The sequence below is a fragment of the Chaetodon auriga genome, unplaced genomic scaffold (genome assembly GCF_051107435.1).
Source record: "Chaetodon auriga isolate fChaAug3 unplaced genomic scaffold, fChaAug3.hap1 Scaffold_225, whole genome shotgun sequence".
Taxonomy (NCBI): Eukaryota; Metazoa; Chordata; class Actinopteri; order Chaetodontiformes; family Chaetodontidae; genus Chaetodon; species Chaetodon auriga.
Window position 1 is genome coordinate 406,410 of NW_027481993.1, and position 9,722 is coordinate 416,131.

The following is a 9,722-nucleotide window of genomic DNA, read 5'->3' on the forward strand; positions in this document are numbered from 1 at the left end:
GGCGGTATCAGCAGCCCATCCGTAAGTCAAACAACAATCCAAACACACCAGCTCAGAACAGAGTCCAATGCCAGGATCCGGACTTTACACACAAGGTCCGCTCTTTTCTATTCACAATTGATGTGGACAGCCTTTATACTAAGATTGATACACAAGACGACATCCAAGCAATTAAAAACTTGATTTATTTATTTATATTTGAGGAGGAGGAATTTGTAATGTTTTTGTACATCTTAACAAGCATAATCGCTGTATAAAATGTAAATCCATAAGTCATCACAATTTCGTTGCATGCAAACTTCACACAGAAAGACCCTGCCCGACCCCGGGTTCGAACCAGCAACCTTCTTGCTGTGAGGCACGCGCACTACCTGCTGCGCCACCGTGCCGCCCCAAAATGAACATATGTTGCACTTTTCACACTAACTCAACAGGAATTCAAAATAAACCATGCTGTCCTTCAAAAACATGCAAGACTTGATGTTTCTACAGTGGAATTGTCATTTTGATACATAAAAACACATAAATCTAAAATAATCACATTCTGTCATTTTCCTGTCAGAATAACGCTGTTTGAGCGAGAAAAGCAAAAAAAGACGCTATTTGAGCGAGAGAAGCACAAAATGAACACTTGTTGCACTTTTCACACTAACAACACGAATTCAAAATAAACCATGCTGTCCTTCAAAAACATGCAAGACTTCATGTTTCTACAGTGGAATTGTCATTTTGATGCATAAAAACACATGAATCTAAAATAAGCACATTCTCTCATTTTCCTGTCAGAATAACGCTGTTTGAGCGAGAAAAGCAAAAAAAGACGCTATTTGAGCGAGAGAAGCACAAAATGAACACTTGTTGCACTTTTCACACTAACAACACGAATTCAAAATAAACCATGCTGTCCTTCAAAAACATGCGAGACTTGATGTTTCTACAGTGGAATTGTCATTCTAAGACAGTTTGACACATAAAAACACATGAATCTAAAATAATCACATTCTGTCATTTTCCTGTCAGAATAACGCTATTTGAGCGAGAAAAGCACAAAAAGACGCTATTTGAGCGAGATAAGCTCAAAATGAACACTTTTTGCACTTTTCACACTGGCTCAACACGAATTCAAAATAAACCATGCTGTCCTTCAAAAACATGCAAGACTTGATGTTTCTACAGTGGAATTGTCATTTTGATACATAAAAACACATAAATCTAAAATAATCACATTCTCTCATTTTCCTGTCAGAATAACGCTATTTGAGCGAGAAAAGCACAAAAAGACGCTATTTGAGCGAGATAAGCTCAAAATGAACACTTTTTGCACTTTTCACACTGGCTCAACACGAATTCAAAATAAACCATGCTGTCCTTCAAAAACATGCAAGACTTGATGTTTCTACAGTGGAATTGTCATTTTGATACATAAAAACACATAAATCTAAAATAATCACATTCTCTCATTTTCCTGTCAGAATAACGCTGTTTGAGCGAGAAAAGCAAAAAAAGACGCTATGTGAGCGAGAAAAGCATGAAAAGACGCTATTTGAGCGAGAGAAGCACAAAATGAACACTTGTTGCACTTTTCACACTGACTCAACACGAATTCAAAATAAACCATGCTGTCCTTCAAAAACATGCAAGACTCGATGTTTCTACAGTGGAATTGTCATTTTGATGCATAAAAACACATGAATCTAAAATAAGCACAATCTGTCATTTTCCGCTCAAAATAACGCTATTTGAGCGAGAAAAGCACAAAATGAACATATGTTGCACTTTTCACACTAACTCAACAGGAATTCAAAATAAACCATGCTGTCCTTCAAAAACATACAAGACTTGATGTTTCTACAGTGGAATTGTCATTCTCACACAGTTTGATTCATAAAAACACATGAATCTAAAATAAGCACATTCTGTCATTTTCCGCTCAAAATAACGCTATTTGAGCGAGAAAAGCACAAAATGAACATATACTGCACTTTTCACACTAACTCAAAAGGAATTCAAAATAAATCATGCTGTCCTTCAAAAACATGCAAGACTTGATGTTTCTACAGTGGAATTGTCATTCTCACACAGTTTGATACATAAAAACACATGAATCTGAAATAAGCACAATCTGTCATTTTCCTGTCAAAAATAACGCTATTTGAGCGAGAAAAGCACAAAATGAACATATGTTGCACTTTTCACACTAACTCAACAGGAATTCAAAATAAACCACGCTGTCCTTCAAAAACATGCAAGACTTGATGTTTCTACAGTGGAATTGTCATTCTCACACAGTTTGATACATAAAAACACATGAATCTAAAATAAGCACAATCTGTCATTTTCCGCTCAAAATAACGCTATTTGAGCGAGAAAAGCACAAAATGAACATATGTTGCACTTTTCACACTAACTCAACAGGAATTCAAAATAAACCATGCTGTCCTTCAAAAACATGCAAGACTTGATGTTTCTACAGTGGAATTGTCATTCTCACACAGTTTGATACATAAAAACACATGAATCTGAAATAAGCACATACTGTCATTTTCCGCTCAAAATAACGCTATTTGAGCGAGAAAAGCACAAAATGAACATATGTTGCACTTTTCACACGAACTCAACAGGAATTCAAAATAAACCATGCTGTCCTTCAAAAACATGCAAGACTTGATGTTTCTAAAGTGGAATTGTCATTCAAAGAAAGTTTGACACATAAAAACACATAAATCTAAAATAAGCACATACTGTCATTTTCCTGTCAGAATAACGCTGTTTGAGCGAGAAAAGCACAAAAAGACGCTATTTGAGCGAGAAAAGCCTGAAAAGACGCGATTCGAGCGAGAAAAACACAGAAGACGCTATTTCATCGAGAGAAGCACAGAAGATGCTATTTCAGCGAGAGAAGCACAGAAAACGCTATTTGAGCGAGAAAAGCACAAAATGAACATATACTGCACTTTTCACACTAACTCAACACGAATTCAAAAGAAACCATGCTGGCCTTCAAAAACATGCAAGACTTGATGTTTCTACAGTGGAATTGTCATTCTCACACAGTTTGATACATAAAAACACATGAATCTGAAATAAGCACATACTGTCATTTTCCGCTCAAAATAACGCTATTTGAGCGAGAAAAGCACAAAATGAACATATGTTGCACTTTTCACACGAACTCAACAGGAATTCAAAATAAACCATGCTGTCCTTCAAAAACATGCAAGACTTGATGTTTCTAAAGTGGAATTGTCATTCTAAGAAAGTTTGACACATAAAAACACATAAATCTAAAATAAGCACATACTGTCATTTTCCTGTCAGAATAACGCTGTTTGAGCGAGAAAAGCACAAAAAGACGCTATTTGAGCGAGAAAAGCCTGAAAAGACGCGATTCGAGCGAGAAAAACACAGAAGACGCTATTTCATCGAGAGAAGCACAGAAGATGCTATTTCAGCGAGAGAAGCACAGAAAACGCTATTTGAGCGAGAAAAGCACAAAATGAACATATACTGCACTTTTCACACTAACTCAACACGAATTCAAAAGAAACCATGCTGGCCTTCAAAAACATGCAAGAATTGATGTTTCTAAAGTGGAAATGTCATTCTATGACAGTTTGACAAATAAATACAAATGAATCTAACATACTCATATTCCGTCATTTTCAGGTCAAAATAACGCTATTTGAGCGAGAAAAGCACAAAATGAACATATACTGCACTTTTCACACTAACTCAACAGGAATTCAAAATAAACCATGCTGTCCTTCAAAAACATGCAAGACTTGATGTTTCTACAGTGGAATTGTCATTCTCACACAGTTTGATACATAAAAACACATGAATCTGAAATAAGCACATACTGTCATTTTCCGCTCAAAATAACGCTATTTGAGCGAGAAAAGCACAAAATGAACATATGTTGCACTTTTCACACTATCTCAACAGGAATTCAAAATAAACCACGCTGTCCTTCAAAAACATGCAAGACTTGATGTTTCTACAGTGGAATTGTCATTCTCACACAGTTTGATACATAAAAATACATGAATCTGAAATAAGCATATACTGTCATTTTCCGCTCAAAATAACGCTATTTGAGCGAGAAAAGCACAAAATGAACATATGTTGCACTTTTCACACGAACTCAACAGGAATTCAAAATAAACCATGCTGTCCTTCAAAAACATGCAAGACTTGATGTTTCTAAAGTGGAATTGTCATTCTAAGAAAGTTTGACACATAAAAACACATAAATCTAAAATAAGCACATACTGTCATTTTCCTGTCAGAATAACGCTGTTTGAGCGAGAAAAGCACAAAAAGACGCTATTTGAGCGAGAAAAGCCTGAAAAGACGCGATTCGAGCGAGAAAAACACAGAAGACGCTATTTCATCGAGAAAAGCACAGAAGATGCTATTTCAGCGAGAGAAGCACAGAAAACGCTATTTGAGCGAGAAAAGCACAAAATGAACATATGTTGCACTTTTCACACTAACTCAACAGGAATTCAAAATAAACCATGCTGTCCTTCAAAAACATACAAGACTTGATGTTTCTACAGTGGAATTGTCATTCTCACACAGTTTGATTCATAAAAACACATGAATCTAAAATAAGCACAATCTGTCATTTTCCGCTCAAAATAACGCTATTTGAGCGAGAAAAGCACAAAATGAACATATGTTGCACTTTTCACACTAACTCAACAGGAATTCAAAATAAACCATGCTGTCCTTCAAAAACATGCAAGACTTGATGTTTCTACAGTGGAATTGTCATTCTCACACAGTTTGATACATAAAAACACATGAATCTGAAATAAGCACATACTGTCATTTTCCGCTCAAAATAACGCTATTTGAGCGAGAAAAGCACAAAATGAACATATGTTGCACTTTTCACACGAACTCAACAGGAATTCAAAATAAACCATGCTGTCCTTCAAAAACATGCAAGACTTGATGTTTCTAAAGTGGAATTGTCATTCTAAGAAAGTTTGACACATAAAAACACATAAATCTAAAATAAGCACATACTGTCATTTTCCTGTCAGAATAACGCTGTTTGAGCGAGAAAAGCACAAAAAGACGCTATTTGAGCGAGAAAAGCCTGAAAAGACGCGATTCGAGCGAGAAAAACACAGAAGACGCTATTTCATCGAGAGAAGCACAGAAGATGCTATTTCAGCGAGAGAAGCACAGAAAACGCTATTTGAGCGAGAAAAGCACAAAATGAACATATACTGCACTTTTCACACTAACTCAACACGAATTCAAAAGAAACCATGCTGGCCTTCAAAAACATGCAAGACTTGATGTTTCTACAGTGGAATTGTCATTCTCACACAGTTTGATACATAAAAACACATGAATCTGAAATAAGCACATACTGTCATTTTCCGCTCAAAATAACGCTATTTGAGCGAGAAAAGCACAAAATGAACATATGTTGCACTTTTCACACGAACTCAACAGGAATTCAAAATAAACCATGCTGTCCTTCAAAAACATGCAAGACTTGATGTTTCTAAAGTGGAATTGTCATTCTAAGAAAGTTTGACACATAAAAACACATAAATCTAAAATAAGCACATACTGTCATTTTCCTGTCAGAATAACGCTGTTTGAGCGAGAAAAGCACAAAAAGACGCTATTTGAGCGAGAAAAGCCTGAAAAGACGCGATTCGAGCGAGAAAAACACAGAAGACGCTATTTCATCGAGAGAAGCACAGAAGATGCTATTTCAGCGAGAGAAGCACAGAAAACGCTATTTGAGCGAGAAAAGCACAAAATGAACATATACTGCACTTTTCACACTAACTCAACACGAATTCAAAAGAAACCATGCTGGCCTTCAAAAACATGCAAGAATTGATGTTTCTAAAGTGGAAATGTCATTCTATGACAGTTTGACAAATAAATACAAATGAATCTAACATACTCATATTCCGTCATTTTCAGGTCAAAATAACGCTATTTGAGCGAGAAAAGCACAAAATGAACATATACTGCACTTTTCACACTAACTCAACAGGAATTCAAAATAAACCATGCTGTCCTTCAAAAACATGCAAGACTTGATGTTTCTACAGTGGAATTGTCATTCTCACACAGTTTGATACATAAAAACACATGAATCTGAAATAAGCACATACTGTCATTTTCCGCTCAAAATAACGCTATTTGAGCGAGAAAAGCACAAAATGAACATATGTTGCACTTTTCACACTATCTCAACAGGAATTCAAAATAAACCACGCTGTCCTTCAAAAACATGCAAGACTTGATGTTTCTACAGTGGAATTGTCATTCTCACACAGTTTGATACATAAAAATACATGAATCTGAAATAAGCATATACTGTCATTTTCCGCTCAAAATAACGCTATTTGAGCGAGAAAAGCACAAAATGAACATATGTTGCACTTTTCACACGAACTCAACAGGAATTCAAAATAAACCATGCTGTCCTTCAAAAACATGCAAGACTTGATGTTTCTAAAGTGGAATTGTCATTCTAAGAAAGTTTGACACATAAAAACACATAAATCTAAAATAAGCACATACTGTCATTTTCCTGTCAGAATAACGCTGTTTGAGCGAGAAAAGCACAAAAAGACGCTATTTGAGCGAGAAAAGCCTGAAAAGACGCGATTCGAGCGAGAAAAACACAGAAGACGCTATTTCATCGAGAAAAGCACAGAAGATGCTATTTCAGCGAGAGAAGCACAGAAAACGCTATTTGAGCGAGAAAAGCACAAAATGAACATATGTTGCACTTTTCACACTAACTCAACAGGAATTCAAAATAAACCATGCTGTCCTTCAAAAACATACAAGACTTGATGTTTCTACAGTGGAATTGTCATTCTCACACAGTTTGATTCATAAAAACACATGAATCTAAAATAAGCACATTCTGTCATTTTCCGCTCAAAATAACGCTATTTGAGCGAGAAAAGCACAAAATGAACATATACTGCACTTTTCACACTAACTCAAAAGGAATTCAAAATAAATCATGCTGTCCTTCAAAAACATGCAAGACTTGATGTTTCTACAGTGGAATTGTCATTCTCACACAGTTTGATACATAAAAACACATGAATCTGAAATAAGCACATACTGTCATTTTCCGCTCAAAAATAACGCTATTTGAGCGAGAAAAGCACAAAATGAACATATGTTGCACTTTTCACACTAACTCAACAGGAATTCAAAATAAACCACGCTGTCCTTCAAAAACATGCAAGACTTGATGTTTCTACAGTGGAATTGTCATTCTCACACAGTTTGATACATAAAAACACATGAATCTAAAATAAGCACAATCTGTCATTTTCCGCTCAAAATAACGCTATTTGAGCGAGAAAAGCACAAAATGAACATATGTTGCACTTTTCACACTAACTCAACAGGAATTCAAAATAAACCATGCTGTCCTTCAAAAACATGCAAGACTTGATGTTTCTACAGTGGAATTGTCATTCTCACACAGTTTGATACATAAAAACACATGAATCTGAAATAAGCACATACTGTCATTTTCCGCTCAAAATAACGCTATTTGAGCGAGAAAAGCACAAAATGAACATATGTTGCACTTTTCACACGAACTCAACAGGAATTCAAAATAAACCATGCTGTCCTTCAAAAACATGCAAGACTTGATGTTTCTAAAGTGGAATTGTCATTCTAAGAAAGTTTGACACATAAAAACACATAAATCTAAAATAAGCACATACTGTCATTTTCCTGTCAGAATAACGCTGTTTGAGCGAGAAAAGCACAAAAAGACGCTATTTGAGCGAGAAAAGCCTGAAAAGACGCGATTCGAGCGAGAAAAACACAGAAGACGCTATTTCATCGAGAGAAGCACAGAAGATGCTATTTCAGCGAGAGAAGCACAGAAAACGCTATTTGAGCGAGAAAAGCACAAAATGAACATATACTGCACTTTTCACACTAACTCAACACGAATTCAAAAGAAACCATGCTGGCCTTCAAAAACATGCAAGAATTGATGTTTCTAAAGTGGAAATGTCATTCTATGACAGTTTGACAAATAAATACAAATGAATCTAACATACTCATATTCCGTCATTTTCAGGTCAAAATAACGCTATTTGAGCGAGAAAAGCACAAAATGAACATATACTGCACTTTTCACACTAACTCAACAGGAATTCAAAATAAACCACGCTGTCCTTCAAAAACATGCAAGACTTGATGTTTCTACAGTGGAATTGTCATTCTCACACAGTTTGATACATAAAAACACATGAATCTGAAATAAGCACATACTGTCATTTTCCGCTCAAAATAACGCTATTTGAGCGAGAAAAGCACAAAATGAACATATGTTGCACTTTTCACACTATCTCAACAGGAATTCAAAATAAACCACGCTGTCCTTCAAAAACATGCAAGACTTGATGTTTCTACAGTGGAATTGTCATTCTAAGAAAGTTTGACACATAAAAACACATAAATCTAAAATAAGCACATACTGTCATTTTCCGCTCAAAATAACGCTATTTGAGCGAGAAAAGCACAAAATGAACATATGTTGCACTTTTCACACGAACTCAACAGGAATTCAAAATAAACCACGCTGTCCTTCAAAAACATGCAAGACTTGATGTTTCTAAAGTGGAATTGTCATTCTAAGAAAGTTTGACACATAAAAACACATAAATCTAAAATAAGCACATACTGTCATTTTCCTGTCAGAATAACGCTGTTTGAGCGAGAAAAGCACAAAAAGACGCTATTTGAGCGAGAAAAGCCTGAAAAGACGCGATTCGAGCGAGAAAAACACAGAAGACGCTATTTCATCGAGAAAAGCACAGAAGATGCTATTTCAGCGAGAGAAGCACAGAAAACGCTATTTGAGCGAGAAAAGCACAAAATGAACATATGTTGCACTTTTCACACTAACTCAACAGGAATTCAAAATAAACCATGCTGTCCTTCAAAAACATGCAAGACTTGATGTTTCTACAGTGGAATTGTCATTCTCACACAGTTTGATACATAAAAACACATGAATCTAAAATAAGCACAATCTGTCATTTTCCGCTCAAAATAACGCTATTTGAGCGAGAAAAGCACAAAATGAACATATGTTGCACTTTTCACACTAACTCAACAGGAATTCAAAATAAACCATGCTGTCCTTCAAAAACATGCAAGACTTGATGTTTCTACAGTGGAATTGTCATTCTCACACAGTTTGATACATAAAAACACATGAATCTAAAATAAGCACATACTGTCATTTTCCGCTCAAAATAACGCTATTTGAGCGAGAAAAGCACAAAATGAACATATGTTGCACTTTTCACACTAATTCAACAGGAATTCAAAATAAACCATGCTGTCCTTCAAAAACATGCAAGACTTGATGTTTCTACAGTGGAATTGTCATTCTCACACAGTTTGATACATAAAAACACATGAATCTGAAATAAGCACAATCTGTCATTTTCCGCTCAAAATAACGCTATTTGAGCGAGAAAAGCACAAAATGAACATATGTTGCACTTTTCACACTAACTCAACAGGAATTCAAAATAAACCATGCTGTCCTTCAAAAACATGCAAGACTTGATGTTTCTAAAGTGGAATTGTCATTCTAAGAAAGTTTGACACATAAAAACACATAAATCTAAAATAAGCACATACTGTCATTTTCCTGTCAGAATAACGCTGTTTGAGCG